This window comes from Moschus berezovskii, chromosome 13 (genome assembly GCF_049115385.1).
Source record: "Moschus berezovskii isolate FMDL1 chromosome 13, NW_MosBer_1.0, whole genome shotgun sequence".
NCBI classification, from domain to species: domain Eukaryota; kingdom Metazoa; phylum Chordata; class Mammalia; order Artiodactyla; family Moschidae; genus Moschus; species Moschus berezovskii.
This window is the reverse complement of record NC_142472.1, coordinates 60,389,763-60,407,447: the sequence shown is the minus strand read 5'-3', so window position 1 is coordinate 60,407,447 and position 17,685 is coordinate 60,389,763. Positions and strand designations below refer to the sequence as shown.

Here is a 17,685-nt window from a genome sequence, read left to right as displayed (position 1 = left end):
CTTGAAATAACCACCTCATTAATCAGTTAACAAATAGTACATGGAGACAATCTGAGGTTTATGTGTCGATATTCTGTAGCTATAGTATATCTCTCTTAACAGACACAAGAATCAGGATGAGAAAGAAATGGAGAGGAAAAGTGGAACAGATTACCAGGACTGTAGCTTTTCCCTGGGAGTTGAATCTTACACATTTTGGGGAATTTGTTATATACAGCCTCTTTGTTGTTAATGTGAAAATGAATCTTACATAGCACAGGTAATCTTAAGGTTAACAGATATTTTAAGGGTCAAGATGCTTCATCACATCTAGTATGTTTGGGCATCTGTTAAAGCAGCATAGATGTGTATATCAAACTTTATTTCTGTTGGCTAATCTAAGTCTGTGAGAAGTAGATGGAATGTTCGATGTTGGCCACAGCTTTGTCATGGGTTTCTTTGTTTCTATTAAAACAAACTCAACGTGATTTCTTTTGCAGTGGAGAAAGACATAACAGAGCATGTTTCGGGGCTGTTTGCATTCAGTGCAGCATAGAAAGATGATGGCTACATGATTTGCCCCCATAATTAACACCATGATGTTTTCTTTCATATGCATAACAGAAAACTCACATGGTTACCTTATAAAATAAGACTTCTTATTTTATAAACATTTCAATATTTTTTGTTTTATCATTCGCATCCTAATCCCAAATAGTCCTTTGAAGTAGGGTAGAGTGGCTAAAAGAAGGGTTTTGAAATCAGATAGATTGGGTTCATATGCAAACAAATTGACCTTGAACCTCATTCTACACCTGTAAAATATAACTACCTCACATGTATGGAGTTTTTAAATGTACTACATGCTTGGAGTATTTAAATAGATTAAAGATATATAGCATTTAGAACAATGCCTATAACAGGTACTCAATAGATGGTAGAAATTGCGACTATACATTAACACAAAAAGACAGCGGAATTTTGAATTTTCAAATTATGTAATGGAGTATATGGTTTTACCCGTGGTCGTGTATGGATGTGAGAGTTGGACTGTGAAGAAAGCTGATCACTGAAGAATTGATGCTTTTGAACTGTGGTGCTGGAGAAGACTCTTGAGAGTCCCTTGAACTGCAAGGAGATCCAACCAGTCCATTCTAAAGGAGATCACTCCTGGGTGTTCATTGGAAGGACTGATGCTAAAGCTGAAACTGCAATACTTTGGCCACCTCATGCGACAAGTTGACTCACGGGAAAAGAGTCTGATGCTGGGAGGGATTGGGGGCAGGAGGAGAAGGGGACGACAGAGAATGAGATGGCTGGATGGCATCACCAACTCGATGGACATGAGTTTGAGTGAACTCCGGAGGTTGGTGATGGACAGGGAGGCCTGGCGTGCTGTGATTCATGGGGTCACAAAGAGTCGGACACGACTGAGTGACTGAACTAAACCGAATATCCACTTATTTTATCTTTATTCATTGACCTGATTTTCCCTTCTTCAGAGAGCAAATAGAACAGCATTTTCTTTTTTAGTTTTGTTTAAAAAAGAAAGCTATACACATCCTGTGTTTATAAGAATTTTGACAATTCCCCTTTCATACTTAAACATACTTTTAAGTACTCTTTTAAGTAATATATCTTTTCTTTGTTTCGCAATCTATCTTTTCTTTGTTTTTTCACTAGCCATGGGGAGAGAAGGCATATTATGAACTGGGAATTTTTCTCTGAGGCATTGCAAACATAAAAAAGCCAAAAGAATAAGCAAATAATAATGAGATGATCCTTCATGATTTACTAACCCACACAAGTAAAATGTGTACCAAAATATATCTGAGGGTTTAAACCCAAATTTTGTCCTGTTGTTTCAGTATCTGATTATTTTACATTTTCACTAAATTTTGGTTATTGCTTTCTTTGTAAATAAAGTTTAGTATTTTGAATTCATACCAAGACAAAGATATTTTCCCTGACTTTCTTTTTTGAAGAGACAATGGGATTTCATGTAATTAATTTTTTCAAATTATTTCTTAGTTATGTGTGTTTAATTTTGACATTGATTGGCAGGAACCCACAAGCCTAATGACATCATTCATATGCCATAAACTTCTCAGCAATTCCTAAGGTTACCCACATAGCTTCCAGTTATTAAAATGTGAGTTGACATTGGATATTTTTGTATCTCTACTTTCTTTTCCTATTTGCTAGTCCTTTGAATTGTCCCAACCTGGAATGTTTATAGAATTCATAATGTCTTTTTCATTGCCTTGATACCTTTACTAATGTCTAAACTGAAAATGTCTTATATTGAATCACTGTAAAACATATATTAACTTTTCACATGTAAACAATCTGTTAATTGTTTTGAAAGCAAACCAGAGAGATATGGTCTCAGCACTCTAGAACTGTAAAATATAATCTATTTGATTTTTAAATAAGGAAAATGCCAAAGGAGATATAGTCATATACGACAGTTTAGACCAGAAGAGATGCAGTGAAACTTAGAACTTAGCAACTATATATATGAAATAGTATAATTGAAACATCAATCCTTTGAGCTTTGTGACCATGTACTATTCAATAAGCATTAACTGAAAATGAAATTTTATGTAGACTAATAAATTAATAAGAACTTATTCCTCCAATATTATTACATAAACAAGTAGCAACTCTCTAATATTCATTAGATACTTAAGAAAGCATACTGAAAAGTCTCAAATAATGGAACTATGAAACAGGACAACTTTAGAGAGACATTATCTATTTAAAGCCACAGAAAGTAGAGCAATGTAAGACAAAGTCCCTGTCTTGATGTTATTCATATTCTACAACAGACAATGGCCATAAATTAATAAAATTTATATAAATAATATGATTTCAGAAAGTGTGCTTTTACATTGTAATTACTTTTATGCAAAAAATTATGGTGGTGCAGCCATTCATTATATGTTTGTTTGTTTTTTTCCTCACTAGATCAGCAGCTACTTGAAGACAAGGACTGTATCATTCTTACAAATAAAACCTTCAGCAATATACTGTGATTATTGACTGATACATGGTAAGTACTTAATAAATACTTGGATAAATAAAAGGAGGAGGAAAGAAATTAAAAACAGATTTTAATAATTCAATATATTCAACAATGTGAATATATTCAATATTTAATTGGCTCAACTATTGAAGAAATAAGAGCAGACTTTTAAAACCCGAGTAAAATCATTACTCTAAAGTATTCTTAAATTATTTAAAACATGAATTTTGAGGAGGTTAAGTTCCTAAAATTAGTGTTCAAGTTATTGAATTATCACTGTTTAGTAACTCGTCAACCTCTTTGAGTCTCAGTTTTCTTACCAAAGAAATGGGAATGAACAATGCTTGTTCTATAATGAGATTATTCTAGTCTCACAAATGAGATAAACTGTGATCCTGCTTTGAAAAGTACAGAGTATTACAGTGAAAATAATAGCATGAATTCTGACAGACATCTGAAATGAGGACTACTCTCTCAGTTCTGGGAATACCAGCCATAGTGAGTCATGAGTGTATATTCAGCAGGAAACTGGTTTTGTTTGAGGAGAAAGAAGTTCAATGCCAAGAGCTATTAAATAGTCAGAATTAAATGGTCAGGAATCAAAACCCACAGTGGGGACAAACTTGAAAAGGAAAGTTGAGGCAACCATGAATCCTCAAAAATAGAGGCAGAAAGCAATCCAGAGTTGGGCAAACAGTCGAGTCAGGAAACACTAGTGAACCAAAAAACCTAGGTAATCTGGGTCCAGCATCACACTTAGATCCCTGTTAAAATGTAAGTTGGTCTAATAACCATATATGTAACACAGAGATTGATCCATCCACTGAAAATATATTAGGCATTAGTGACATCAAAATATTTTTATATTTGTTGTTTGTATATAAACAAATAAATGGCCATATCCAAAATTATGCAGAACCCAGATTACCTAGTTTCTAATGAAGATTATATATTAGTTTAAATATGTCTATTCACATATGAATGGCTTTTTTCCAAATTAGCTAACATTTTCAGAAGAATTGTAATTTAAAAATTGAAATATAAGAAAATTCTAATGCATGAATTTGCAGTCATTCTTGGAGCAGACTAACACGTTTTGGTTATTTCTATAAATTACTAAAATATTTTGACTTCCTAGAGATTTTAATGTCCTTTTTTCAGCTTATTTGGAAATGCACATAATATGAAATAATATATTACAGTTGGTCATCAACAATTCACTAATTGTTTTATTCTTCAGAGCATGTAGTAAAAAATATACTGGTTAAAATTTCTATGAAAAATGATAATGCACAATAATCCTATGACTATGTTTGCAAAGATAATTTTTCTTTAAAATTTTGTATTTTTTTTCTTTTTAACTTTTACAGTGAAGTTTAATTTGATTAAAGAGCTTTAATTCATGATTTTATTGTTTTTCGTTCTTGTATTTTGCTAATATTGAGAAATGGTGGTTCACTGTTGTGCTAGATTTTAAATTAATGCATATAAAACAAGAAATATTTAATTAGGGTCATCAGTTTTCCACATATTATGGGTTTCTGTGACTGAGGAGAAATATAACTATTTTTACTGCATCAGCTTCACATATAGCAAGAATAATAGCAAGAACAACAACAACAAAACGTTTATAGAATGCTTCCCTTGTGCCTGCGCTTATACTTAGTCATGTAAACCTAGCGTTTACTTGTCTGTATTATGGCATTTACTATTATCAGGGAAGATTTCTATCCCTGGTGCTGAAACTGCTTTGTGTAGTCAGCAGCAGCAGTGGTTGAAGAATGAAACAATTTCTTTAGGTGTACCCTTTCATTGAAATTATGAACTAGATAAATGTTCATATCTAGAAGGAAGTATTAAATTTCATCTATGTTAACATCTTGATGAATAATTTTCAAATCAATATTTTATATTCTGTTTATTCTGATGATTTTATCTTTGAAAATTTTTTTTCCAGAGGATAATTAGTAGTTCAAATAAAAGTTAGTACACAGGACATTGAGAAATCAGTAAATGTTCCAGATATTAAAACATATTAAAACCCACCAAAAACTTGACTTTGTTCATGTCAACTAGCATTTTGATTTAATGGTCAAAATTAAAGAATTTGTTTTAAAAATAAATACATGCAATCAAATTCCCTAACTGTATTACAGCCCACTTGATTGCAGGTAGTTAGTGCTTATTCAATACTGAAAATAACTTAGAATTATGGCAAAAAGGGCTTTCTCTAAGAGAACTGCTTTGTTAATCCTGAGTCAGGGTAACAAATCTTGGGACAGCTATGCTTTTATATGTTCCTGTAAATAGAAGTATGTAAAATGTTGGTACAAGTTCTTCTTAGACAGGTAAGCCCAGAGTAAATACATTGGCTCTGTCTTGTTCTGACTGTGTCATCTGCATTTACGTGCCTACTTGGGGACTTTGGGAACCAAAGAAGTCTGTGCTGGGAAAGCAGCATCTGCTTCTGCTTGATGTGGCCAACCAATTTTACCTTCATTACTAATAAAATCGTAAATGTAATCTAAACTTTTTGTGTGTTCTCTCTTTTTGTGAAATTATACCATATTGTCTTTGTGTGTGTTGGGGGATAGTATATAAAAGTTGAATGTGAATGACATTAAACTAGTTATTAGTTTTATCCTACAAAATGTTGTGTTTTTTTCTTATGAATAACTTTGTTAGTAACAATAAATTTCCTTATTTTTAACTTTAAACTTCAAGCAAGAGTTTCGGGGTCACTCTTTCAAGCAGAAGAGTTCCTGTATTTTGTGCCTGAATGAGTTATTTCTTTTACTGTTTCAGCAAGACTTGACTTTACTATATAAGCGTCTTTTTCAAAGAATACTTCTCCTCCTATATTCCTTATCTCTGCAGTTGACACCTCCAACTCCTATAGTTTACCTCTGCCATCTAACTGTTTAACAGGTCCTACAAATACTAATTCCTGAGTATTTTTTAGGCCTGTCCTTCCTCTTATCACTACTTACTTAAGTTCAAGTTCAAATCTTTATGGTACCTTCCCTTGATTATTGCAGTAATCAGAGTCAGTTTCCTTGACTCAAATCTTACTTCTGATCTGTTCTTTGCACTGACGTCACAAAGATATTTTTAAATGAACTGAAACTAATTTTATAAAAAACACATACACACATAAACAGACAATTGAAATCCCTCAGTGATGTTCCTAATTATGTAAAATAAGAGGCACTTTATGATCAAGCCCTGACCTTTCAACCGAGACTTGGTATCCTGTCACTGTTTCCCTTGTACATTATATTCCAACTATTAATATTTCAAAATAATAATGCGTAATATTCATGGAGCCCTCCCTGGGTCCCAGCCTCTATGTAAATAAATTGACTTACATTATGTCAGTTAATCCTCAAGAACTTTATTTGGTAGGTCCTATTATTATCCATACTTTATAGGTAAGGAAAGAGAAGTTAAAGTCTTCTCTTACTGATTTACACATCTAAGAAGTACAGCAGCTGGGATTTGAATCCAGGCAGCCTGCTTCTAGCGTCTACAATGGCCTTCTTTTGCTAAACTTGGAGTTCCTAATCTTGACGTTTCTGACAAGCCTCTGTGTCTTTCACACGCTCGTTTCAATGTCTGGAAAGCCTTTCCCAACTGTATCTGCCTATAGGACCAATGCTTATTCCACAAGACTTGACTCCAGCTGTTCTTTCTTAGTGAAAGTTGCTGTCTTCCCAGACAGGGTTAAAGTCTTGGCACCCATGGCACCTTGCAAAGCTCAGGGAGACTACAGGAATTTAATGGACAGAGTACAATTGTAATGTGAGTCAGGCCTGATTTTGGATTCATGGCTCTGTTGCTTATTGGTTTTCTGTCTTTAGGAAAATCACTTCAGCCCTCTGAATGTTAGTTTCTTTTGGGATTAATAATGTTTTTTCAGGGAGTTTCTATACGGGATAAGTAAGTTAATTTTATGAGGTGCATCTCCTACAATGACTTCAGTACCCTGTTCCACTGCAGCCCTCAGAACCTGCGTGGTGATTGTTCGTGTCCTCACTTGCCTATGAGCCACTTCACCTTTCATTGGTGCCTCTGGTAGGCACTAGTGAAACATGTGAAATGAGCAAATGAACAACTGAATGTTCAATACCTAGTGACATGATTCCGTTCCGTTCCGTCGCTCAGTCGTGTCCGACTCTGCGACCCCGTGGACTGTAGCCTACCAGGCTTCTCCGTCCATGGGATTCTCCAGGCAAGAATACTGGAGTGGGTTACCATTTCCTTTTCCAGGGGATCTTCCCGATCTGGGGATCGAACCCGGGTCTCCTGCATTGGAGGCAGATGCTTTAACCTCTGAGCCACGAGGGAAGCCCAGTGACATGATTATATGAGTCCTTTTGTTCATGTTGTGGCTTGAAAATTAGTATGCTTAAGAAATAACAACTGGCAAACCAGAGAAACTCTTTTCCTCATATAGTATCTAGAACTTTTCCCTTCTAATAAAAAACATGACTATGATCTCTTTGAGTTTGTCTCAATTTTTATATAAAAAACACATATTAATCTCAGACCAGTATAACATTAAAAGATTATGTGATTTTAAAAAATCAGTTAATAGTCTTACAGTCTTAGAATAAAAAAAAGAATATATATATATCTTCAAATATGTGATGCTGCTGCTTTTCTGAGATTACTTGCTGTTTTATTTTTTTAAAAACATCTAATACTGTCTGATGTGTTGGGTCTAGCTCTCTATGATTAAGAGAAAAAAGTGTTCCAGGGACAGCTCCCCAAGGTTTTGAATGATGAGATATGAAAGTAAAAGTCAAAGAAAACAACCTTGGTGACTCACTGGAGAAGACTCTGATGCTGGGAGGGATTGGGGTCGGGAGGAGACTGGGACGACAGAGAATGAGATGGCTGGATGGCATCACCAACTCGATGGACATGAGTTTGAGTGAACTCGGGAGTTGGTGATGGACAGGGAGGCCTGGCGTGCTGTGATTCATGGGGTCACAAAGAATCGGACACGACTGAGCGACTGAACTGAACTGAAAGTGTTTGAGAACACTTCTTATTAATGTTTCTTACATCAACTCATATCCTCCCTTCTTCTTACGTGTTTGATAGACATTCAAGCACTGTGTATCTGTGAGCTTTTGAATCCAAACCATTTAACCTAAGAAAATGCCCACAGATGAAAAGACACAGAAGGTCATTCTAAATAAACAAGTAAATGAACAAGAACAAGTAAGAGCTCTACAGAATTAGAGATCATCATAGCTAGAGTCCAGACAGACTTAATTGCTTCCAGAGGAATTAAACCATAGATAATCAGGTGACAGATTGCAATTGATCATGATTTCTAAAAATAATTTTATGTAAATTACCTATGGAAACACATTACTATTTGAATTATTTAAAAAATGAATAGCAGATCCTCAGAATAGCCTGACATATAAGTATATATAGTAAGAGCATGGGTTTAGGAGCAAAGTTTTTATGAAATTACCTGTCATGATTTTTTCAGTAAGATTCTCCTATTTTGTTTTCTGAAAATATCCATTACATTCCTATTATAAACCTTGTAGGAAGTGAAAAGAAAACCTCTTCTTCTTCTTCTTCTTTTTTTTTTTTTTGTTTCCTTGAAGTTCCTGCTCTCCAGTTCTGGGAGGTTAAAAATAGTCAGAAAACCTCATCTTTAGTTCTAGAACATTTGAGTGCAGGGCCAAGACAGGCTGTGAAATGTTGAACTTCATGATCCTTTCTCCTGATAGAGTCCTGTTATCCCTTACCTGATACATGCCTTGATGAAAATGGAAGATGAGATAGAATACACCCAGGTTCTTTTCGTAAGTATATAAAAGGTTATTAAAATAACAGAAGAAACACAAAGTATCTACAAATGCAAAAATGCATAATCTCGGTTCTCAAAGAGTTTATGTTCTAGTATTACGTCAGTCTCTCTTTTTATTAATAGAACCTCACTTTTTAGGTAGATTCCTGGATTCCTGCACTAAAGGTTGTACTTCTTAGCTTCTTTGCAATTACTATGCCAAGAGACCATTAGTCAATTAAATGTGAGCAGAAGTGAGGTGTTTAACTTCTAAGACATGCCTTTAATGGCGTGTCCTCTCTCCCCTCTCCAGTGGTTAGTGGGTCTGTTAGCAAGCTGTCTTAAGACATGCAGATGAGGGTGACATGCTAGTCAGAGAGAAACAATAAGAAGCCTGATCCTTTGATGACTTCGTGAAAAACAGAACTACTTCCGTTGTTCATGAAACAATACCAGCTTGGACTGTTAAGTGTAAAAGAAATAAACTTCCATCTTATGAATTTACCATTAAATTAGACATTTACAGTATTAGTCATAGCTATATCTTAGTTAATATGACAAGTTTAATTAAACATTGTAGTAAAAGTGACAGAATTCACTAGAAAGGCTATCACAAAACAGAGGATTCTCATAAGTTTCCTATATATATATTTTTTTTTTTGGAGAAAATATTATTCTAGACTTAAGGTAAGACTAGAAAATTGAAAAAGAGCACAGAATCATTTACTTCCAACTTTATAAATGCTCTTGATTAATTTCAAAAGGATATCTATGCTATTGAAGTATATGTGTGTACATACATATTTATGTTACTGAATTTGATAAAATAAAGACAACATCCCAGTCCTTAATCTAATGTAAATTAAGGAATGAGGAACTTAAAATGTAAGAATAGTTTTTTTTTGTGTCATCTATTGTATTCTTTATCTGGGAGTAAAGCCAAGATTTATAATATGAGGAGTTGCCCTCTATGAGGTAAAATTGATGAAAATTGTAACATTTCAAATAGCTTCTGGCTTTTCTTGATTTCTTATCATGGATCTGTCTAAACTTCTTATGTAGTAATACTGGGTTATAAGCAGTGGTCAATAGTATTGTTCGAAATTGATTCTTTTATGTTTATTGAGCACCCAGAGTATACAGGGCAGTATGCTAGGAGTTAAAGATTCAAAGGTAAATAACTTAGCTCCTTGCATCAAGGAGCTCACGTCTAATGGAGGAGATAGAATATAAATAATTATAAAACAATGATAAGAAGTAGTATGAAGGGAACATAAATAAACAGACCTAGTCAGACCAAGGTGAAGAAAGGTAGGGAGTCTTCTTAAAGGAAAAAATAACTGAACTGAGTCTTAAAGAAAGAGTAGATATCATCCATGTGATGAAAGAACTTGGATGAAGTCACTGCAGTCCATGGGGTTGCAAAGAGTCAGCCACTGCTGAACATGCACAGAAAACAATTGTTTTAGGAGGATATGGCATGTTTGCTGCCTTACATGTAGCTAGAACATACTGAGAAGAAGGTGTCTGAGAGATGCTTAAGAGATGAAGCTGAAGAAGGATGAAGAACTGAGACTATGAAGAGCCTTGAAGTGTGTGAATTTTCTTCCTGATTTCAATTGCGAACCATTGACTTCCCCCCCACACGCATGGAATAAGCATTCTCAGATACGCATTTTAGAAAATCAGTTTGACAGCAGTGAGGAGATGAATTAGAAAATGCAAGCCTAGAAGTAGATCAGTTAGGAGACTATGAACAGGTCTAATGCGATATTAGGAAGAGTAGAAAGACTGTGTGATCTTGTTATATGGAGACTTAAATGCAAATGTACATACATTGTGGTAGAATTAACAAGATTTGATGGCTTATTGAATAAGGGTGGATGAGGTGGTGAAGAAATAAAGGAGGGGGAGGATTCAAGGTCACTCACAGGATTCTTGATTGAACTAATAGTGTCTTTCATAACCATAACACATCTAAGAAATAAAATCTGGGCAGGTTCTATGGTGGTTCATATTTAGAGGTTTGATAATTTTCGCATTTTGCTAAGTTGGAAGTGACTGTGGAATATCCAAGTGGAGCTCTAGATAGGCAGTTATCTACATCAGATCTGGAGCTCAAAGAGTTAACTAGGCTGGGACTTGGCTAGAGAGGAGATTCTGGAAGTTAATGTGCCAGTTGTTGTTAGAAGGTAAGGGACTTCCCTGGTCCACTACAAAGGCTCCACACTCCCAATGCAGGGAGCCTGAGTTCAGTCTCTGCTCAGGGAACTGGATCCCACATATCTCAACTGAAGACCAAAGATCCCATGTGCTGCAACTAAGACCCGGTGCAGCCAAATAACTAAACAAGTGTATTTTTAAAACAGATGATATGCCTGGATGGGAAGTTTTTTTTATTAGGGTAAGCAACAATGATTCAGAATAGGAAATATGGAGCTAAAAGCAAACCCACTTTTAAATCCTGTGACAACTTAGTCTTTGGTAAAATAGCCAACTTCCACTTGAATACATTTCAAGAGAAGCAGTGCCTCCACAGAGGAAAGGAAATTTTAATTAAAGCAAATAAATGAAATGAATATCCTATAATGTTTCTGGAAGTCACAATGGGAAAGTTGGAGAGGGAAGAAAGTTTGATTCAGAAGTAAGTCACGAGAGAGGTATGGAGATAAGAGAATGGAGATGTTTCCAAAAAGGCAAGATTATTTTGCAGTTGCCTATATATTCCCTGATAGTTTTTAGGGAGATATAACGAAAGGGCCTCCAAGGAAGTAATTACAGTGCCTCCAAAGATATCCTATTCTCTGTCCACAAAGTGCAGAATAAGTTAATTTCCTAGAAGCCTTCCTGTAGGAAGGAATTAGCTGTTTTGTCTCAAGGCAGGAAACTATGTCAGTAACAGCAAACCTATCTCTGATGTCACTGTAGGGAATAGAATAATTTCACTTTGAAAATAAAATAAAATCTTTTCTACAAAGAGTACTGACCAATGTCAATTTTAGGACTCATAATTGAGAAATGCCTTTTGCATATTGCGTTAACTGTGCCTTTTTTAGTGAAAGTAATGTGCTGCCTTTAGGAATTGATTTCTCAGTGAAATCAATGAGAAATCCAATGTCTATTTGTCAGTAAAGATGTGTGAAACTTGATGGGTCTTTTGGGACTGGACAACCAGTTAAAAATTCTAAAGCAAAACTAAGTGGAGCATAGATGCCAAAAATCTCAAGAGATCTCTGAAGAATGAAATGTGAAAGATGGAGACGAATTAGAGAATGCTGGCATAGACCTGAACTTCCTAAAGAATACAGTAATGGGATATTATACAAAGAAACCAAAGACAGAGAGGAGAACATTAGCACTCTGTTACCAAAAAGAATAGTTTAAAAAGTTGAAGAAGGATCTTTTAAAAATATGTAAACAAATAAATGAATGCAATTTGAAAAAATATCCTTTTGGTATTTAAAATAATAATCAGTCTTTCATAGCTACTGCCTGATTGCCAACCCTTTGACGAGTGCTGATTTTAAAATTATTATTATTATTTTTAAAAGGTAAACATTTACATATGTAAATTAGGAGGGAACATTTTCAAATTATCAAATTTAATTTTATTAAGTGCTTGTATCTGCTTATGAATATGTATTCATAATCTGAGATTGGTATCTAAGGGCCCATCGTCCAAATTATTTTTTTATACAGCCTCCCAATATCTGTTGTGGGCTGCAGTGTACACGTGCTCACGGTCTCCTCTGAGAATCCAATATGCCTCTGATCATCTGTTTTCTCCTTCATAGGTAGTAAACTATAGCCCTTTTTTGTTAGAATCATTAAAGAAGAAATATCACTTACTTAAAGTAAAAGACCAACTTAAAGGTAATCCTTTTGTCACAGTAAATGGGTTCACCCTAGCAACTCTAAAGTATTAAGAAATTTAACAACAGTTTAAAAGTGGGTAACACAGTTTGAGTCCAGACTTAACTAGGCAATTTACAAACTGTGCTTTTAGGGTGTTACAGAGCCTTGGTCACATCTTTCTGGGAGGCAGCAACAATTGTCGTGCATATGGTTCTTTCAGATGTTCTGTTTTCCTATTACTGTAGAGATGATTCTTGAACCTGAGGTAATGGCATGCCTATATTTTGTTAATATTTGTGGGCAACAGTAAATAAGACAATATCTTAAGATCCTACACAAAATTCATTCTATCATCACTGAAGTTATAATCACAGAAACTCAGCTGTGGAAATAAAGGAAAGCAAGGTTCTTGAGTTTTAGCCTCAGGATTCACTTAAGTGAGAAGGTAAGTCACCACATCAGCCTGTATTTCTCAGTGTGCAAAGCCAAATTAGAATAAATCAAAAAGTTTTTTGCAAATGTTCATTGCAAAATCTTCTCTGTACCTGGTAAGGACCTACTTCATTTATTCAGTCAGTAAATACTGAAAGCCTACATGTTCCAGGCACTGAGGGTCTAGCCTAGTGCATAAGCCCTAGGAGTTCTCTGCTCTCATGGACTTAACTGATATATATGGGGAGCAGATTACAGGTGAATAAATATAACAAGTGGCAATATGTGTGATGAAGAAAACAATGCTATAGTAAAAAATTACATCACTATGAAAAATAAAAAAGAAATATAAAATGTTATTAATTGCAGCATGTGTTTGGCATCAGAATAATAGTTTAAAATGCCCATCTTAAAAATGGAACTAATGTTCAAAAGGAACATTTAAATTTAACTTAAATTAGGTTTTTATTTTTGTTAAAGAGCTAAGTTGAGAGCAGTATAAACTAAAATAAATATGTTTTAATTGAAAGATTAAAGCAGAAATAAACACCAAATAACTGACAATTGTAGTTTTTAGAGTCTATAAATGAATGGTTAAAATATAGCAGAAGATTTATAGGACTTGTGAAAATAAATGTAAAAATTCTTTATATAAGCTATTAAAATGGCTGGCTACATGATTGTTTATATTTAGAAACTGTGATTTTATTTCTGGACCTTTTAATACTAATGATAAATAACTAATGCTGTTTTTTCTATTGATAATTTTTCTGGTATATTGTTTGTTTTCTTATATATTTTTACTGAAATAGAATTCACATGCCATAAAATTGACCCAGCTTTTAGTGTAGTCACAACCTTGTACCCCCATCACCACTATTTCAGAACTTTTTTATTAGTCCCCCCAAAAAACTGTAGTCATTAGAAGTCACTCCCCATTCCTACAACCCCTGCTGCTGCTAAGTGACTTCAGTCGTGTCTGACTCTGTGCGACCCCATAGACGGCAGCCCACCAGGCTACCCCGTCCCTGGGATTCTCCAGGCAAGAACACTGGAGTGGGTTCCCATTTCCTACAACCCCTGGCAACCACTAATCTATTTTCTGTCTCTATGGATTTGCTTGTTCAGAACATTTCATATAAATAGAATTAAATAATGTATGTACACATTTTAAATCTTTTTTTTTTTTCACTTAGCTTGTTCTAGCATCTTTCAAGATTTTATTCCTTTATATGGTCATACTTGGGCTTCCCAGGTGGCTCAATGGGTAAACAATCCACCTGCAATGCAGTAGCCCCAGGTTCTATCCTAGGGTTGGGAAGATCCCCTGGAGGAGGGCATGGCGACCCACTCCAGTATTCTTGCCTGGAGAATCCCATGGAAAGAAAAGCCTGGTGGGCTACATATAGTCCATAGGGTCTCAGAGTCTGAAACAACTGAAGCAACTGAGCATGTACACACACACACACACGGTCATCAGCTATTTCATTACTGATGTCACTCAAGTGTCTCAGCAATTAGCTTAATTATGGAAACTTTCTTGATGCTTTCCTAGCCAACCCCACCCCCCCATACAGTAGCCCTAAGTCTTACTTACTTATGGAGGCTGAACACTCATTTGATGTTATTTAAAGAATACTAAGCAATTCCCCTATAAAATTTATCTTCCCCACCTTATCATATACTTCTTTACTTCTTCTATACTTCTTTAAATACCATCACTAAAAACCTTCCTGTTGTCTTAACTACTTTGAACATACAGATACTCTTTAGAAGTATATTGAACTGTAATTAATTATCAGTTGATTAGCTCAGTTTCTCCACTGACAGTAAGCTAATCAGTTCAGTCGCACAGTCATGTCCAACTCTTTGAGACCCCATGAACCACAGCACGCTAGGCCTCCCTGTCCATCACCAACTCCCGGAGTTCACTCAAACTCATCTCCATCGAGTCAGTGATGCCATCCAGTCATCTCATTCTCTGTCGTCCCCTTCTCCCCCTGCCCCCAATCCCTCCCAGCATCAGAGTCTTCTCCAGTGAGTCAACTCGTCGCATGAGGTGGCCAAAGTATTGCAGTTTCAGCTTTAGCATCAGTCCTTCCAATGAACACCCAGGAGTGATCTCCTTTAGAATGGACTGGTTGGATCTCCTTGCAGTCCAAGGGACTCTCAAGAGTCTTCTCCAGCACCACAGTTCAAAAGCATCAATTCTTCGGCGATCAGCTTTCTTCACAGTCCAACTCTCACATCCATACATGACCATGGGAAAAACCATAGCCTTGACTAGACAGACCTTGGTTGGCAAGGTAATGTCTCTGCTTTTTAATATACTATCTAGGTTGGTCATAACTTTCCTTCCAAGGAGTAAGCGTCTTTTAATTTCATGGCTGCAATCAGCATCCGCAGTGATTTTGGAGCCCAAAAAAATAAAGTCTGACACTGTTTCCACTGTTTTTCCATCTATTTCCCATGAAGTGATGGGACCAGATGCCATGATCTTTGTTTTCTGAATGTTGAGCTTCAAGCCAAGTACAGTAAGCTAATAGTGCTATTTAAAAGTTGTGATTTTTTTTTAGTAGAGGAAGGAATAATATAAAAATAATTTTGGAGTAAGATGCTCTTCTGAAACAAAAGTGGTCCAGAATCTCTGAGCATCTGATAAAAGGAAATGATTAGTATGTTAATTCACCCAACAGTCATTTATTGAACCCCTACTTGAATGGTGTCAAGCATTACTCTTAGAACCGAGGACTTAGAGTTTTATCTTATTTTAAGCAACCACAGTTTTGTACAGGAGGCAGACATATAACCAAGTCTCATGCAGAGTACTGAGTGCTGGGATAAATGTTTCTAAAAAGAACTAAAGGACTTCCCCGGTGGTACAGTGGCTAAGAATCCACCTGCCAATACAGACAACATGGGTTCAATCTCTGGTCCATGAAAATTCTACATGCCGCTGAGCAACTAAGTCCATGTGCCACAACTACTGAAGCCTGTGTTCCGAGAGCCTGTGCTCTGCAACAAGAAAAGCCACCACAATGAGAAAGCTGCACACTGCAATGAAGAGTAGCCCCCACTCGTCGCAACTAGAGAAAACCTGCATGCATCAATGAAGACCCACCACAACCAAAAATAAATAATTATTTTATTAATGTTAAAAAGAGCTACAAAACCTAGGAGAAGCTAAATCAGATTGAAGTGGAAAGGTCAGGGAAGGTTTCCTGGAAGAAGTGACATGAGAAGAGATTTTTAAAGTGTGTGTTAGCTAGATGGATAATGGGAGAAAGGCATTACAGACGAAGGAAGCAACAAGGTAAAAAAAACGCTCAGAAGAATGAAACCACAGGCTGTTTTCAGAAATGTGAAGTAGAACAATACAACCAAAGGGAAGGAAAGAGAAGGATTAGAAGGATGGTCATAAAGACAGGCTTCCTGGGTGGCTCAGATGATATCCACCTGCAGTGCAGGAGACGCAGGTTTGATCACTGGGTCAGGAAGATCCCCTGGAGAAGGGAATGACTACCCACTCCAGTATTCTTGCCTGGAGAGTTTCATGGACAGAGGAGCCTGGTGGGCTATAGTCCATGGGGTCACAAAGAGTCTGACATGACTGAGCAACTAGAATAACACCCTCAGTCATCTAAAAAAGGTCAGCTACTATTAGACAGGAGTTGCTTGGGATATGCTCGGCACTACCATACCTGCTTTACTATCTCCTCATTCAATCCTTCCAGTAACCTTATCTTATAAGTGCTATCATGTATGTTTTCAGATGTAGAAAACCAAGGCATGGAAAGGTTAAGTTATTGTCTACAGTTTCACTGCTACTAAGTGCGATGCTGAATGTGAACTTCTCACCATTGGATCTTAATGGGCCTTGTGTGCCAGTCTGAGGAGTTTGGCCTCTATTCTGAAAGTGATGGGAGCCTGAAGGGTTTGAAGCAGGAAAGTGACCTGACATGAACAGATTTATAGCTCTAGAAAAATCACTCTGGAGACTGGGCAGGGGAAAGGGTAGGTACAGCCTAGAGAGAGCAGTACTCCAGGCAAAAATTAGTAGTGAAGGCCTAAGGTCATGCAGCATGATTGGCAAGCAGGAAAAAGAGCCCTGACATATATTTAGGAAGTAAAACCCAACTCTTAGGAGACAGAGATAGAAGGGATAGATAGAATGACTGGGTTTACTAGGTCATTAGGGGAATGATTGGGAGAAGGCAATGGCACCCCACTCCAGTACTCTTGACTGGAAAATCCCATGGGTGGAGGAGCCTGGTAGGCTGCAGTCCATGGGTTCGCGAAGAGTTGGACACGACTGAGCGACTTCATTTTCCCTTTTCACTTTCATGCATTGGAGAAGGAAATGGTGACCCACTCCAGTGTTCTTGCCTGGAGAATCCCAGGGACGGCGGAGCCTGGTGGGCTGCCGTCTATGGGGTCGCACAAATTCGGACACGACTGAAGCGACTTAGCAGCAGCAGGAAAGTGATTGGGACTTCAGTGAGGGGAACGCAGAGGGAGTAAGAGGTTTTCATTCATATTGTATAGGAAGTGAGTAGACAACGTTTAGTTAGAATTG

At 36.4% G+C, this 17,685-nt stretch overlaps 1 long non-coding RNA gene across 3 annotated transcripts in view; it reads left to right on the top strand.

The window, feature by feature from the left end:
* LOC148775851 (uncharacterized) overlaps positions 1–17,685 on the top strand; it is a 515,606-nt gene that overhangs the window by 7,550 nt on the left and 490,371 nt on the right. For all 3 annotated transcript variants that reach the window (XR_016038890.1, XR_016038889.1, XR_016038888.1), the window contains exon 3: positions 2,950–3,034. This is a non-coding gene — a long non-coding RNA (uncharacterized LOC148775851). The remainder of the gene's footprint in view (positions 1–2,949; positions 3,035–17,685) is intronic.